The sequence below is a fragment of the Piliocolobus tephrosceles genome, chromosome 5 (genome assembly GCF_002776525.5).
Source record: "Piliocolobus tephrosceles isolate RC106 chromosome 5, ASM277652v3, whole genome shotgun sequence".
Classification (NCBI taxonomy): Eukaryota; Metazoa; Chordata; class Mammalia; order Primates; family Cercopithecidae; genus Piliocolobus; species Piliocolobus tephrosceles.
This window is the reverse complement of record NC_045438.1, coordinates 157,331,533-157,332,970: the sequence shown is the minus strand read 5'-3', so window position 1 is coordinate 157,332,970 and position 1,438 is coordinate 157,331,533. Positions and strand designations below refer to the sequence as shown.

At 41.7% G+C, this 1,438-nt stretch overlaps 1 non-coding gene across 1 annotated transcript; it reads left to right on the top strand.

The window, feature by feature from the left end:
• Positions 1-1,334: 1,334 nt before the first annotated feature.
• Positions 1,335-1,438, top strand: LOC111521807. The gene has a single exon (XR_002725074.1). It is a non-coding gene; the product is annotated as a small nucleolar RNA U13 (small nucleolar RNA).

Here is a 1,438-nt window from a genome sequence, read left to right as displayed (position 1 = left end):
TTACACATATTTTTTATTTCTTTTAGATGAAAGTGTCGTAAGTTAGATTCCTGGGAAGAAAATTCTGAGACACATTCTGCAGAAGGATTATTAGGGCTCATCCTTGGTTTCAACACCCATACAAGGAAGGGGGAAGAAGGAATCGAACAGAGGAGAGACAGAAGTCGAGATGCATTTCAGGCCAGGACTCTTGACTGAACCCACAGGAGCTTTGGAGCTAGAATGGCCCTTCAGAGTAGTCCTGAGTTGGGCTGAGATGGCCAGTTCTTTATATTCCTGCATGGGATAGTCACTGGATGTCCACCCCAGGAAGCAGTGTGGCCAAGACAGTCCCTGAAATGCCTGCCAGCACTCCCTATACCTGGAGCAACAAGACCAACATCACAGGGGGATATACTGGGTGATGGATCACAGCATTCATCCCAGAAGATGAGGATACAGAATTGGCTGACTGCTAGATTCTAAATGTCAATGTTCCCCAAAATTCATATGTTGAAACTTAATTCCCCAATGTGATGGCATTAGGAAAGGGGGCCTTTGGGAGGGGCTATAGGTCATGAGTGGGATTAGTGTTCAGAGAGCTGCCTTGCCCTTCCACCATGTGAGGACATAGTGAGAAGGTACCATCTATGAACGAGGAAGTGGGCGCTTACTACCAGACACCCACCTTCTGGCAACTTAATCTTGAATTTCCCAGCATCCAGAACTCTGAGAAATCAGTTTCTGTTGATTATAAGCTACCCAGTCTATAGCATTTTGTTAAAGCAGCTGAAACTAAACTAAGACAGTGATGTTTTCTGCAACAAAAAGATAGAATGAGTCTCTATAGCATACCATGTAACAAATGTTTTTGGAAAAATGACCTCATTTCATATGTTTCCTCAAGCTAAAAAGAATATCATAACAACAAATGAGAAAATAGTTGGTTTAGAAATATTGCACCCTATGGAGAGAGTATTTTGGATTTGGTTTTTTTGTTTTGTTTTTAACTTTTGTTTTAGGTTTGGGGGCACATATGCAGGCTGGTTATATAGGTAAACTCATGTCACAGGGATTTGTTGTACAGATAATTTCATCACCCAGGTACTAAGCCTAGTACCCAATAGTTGCTCTTTTTCCTCCTCTCCCTCCTCCCACCCTCCACCCTCAAAAAGGCCCCAGTTTGTGTTGTTCCCTTCATTATGTTCATGAAGTTGAGAGAGTGTTTTGAAAAAGAATGTTGGAAAGCATTTCCACTATTAGATGATTTTAAGTCAAAAAGTTATACAACAGTGTCACCTATCTGCACACAAGCATGGGCACAGAATTGTTTCATATGTTTAAAACTTTTCTAGATCCTTTTGTGGTTCATAAGCTTGATGATTGAGTTTTCACGTCCACATGTGAGATGTGCCTCCCTTGAGCCTTGTTACAACATTGGCACATTCCCTGCCTGATG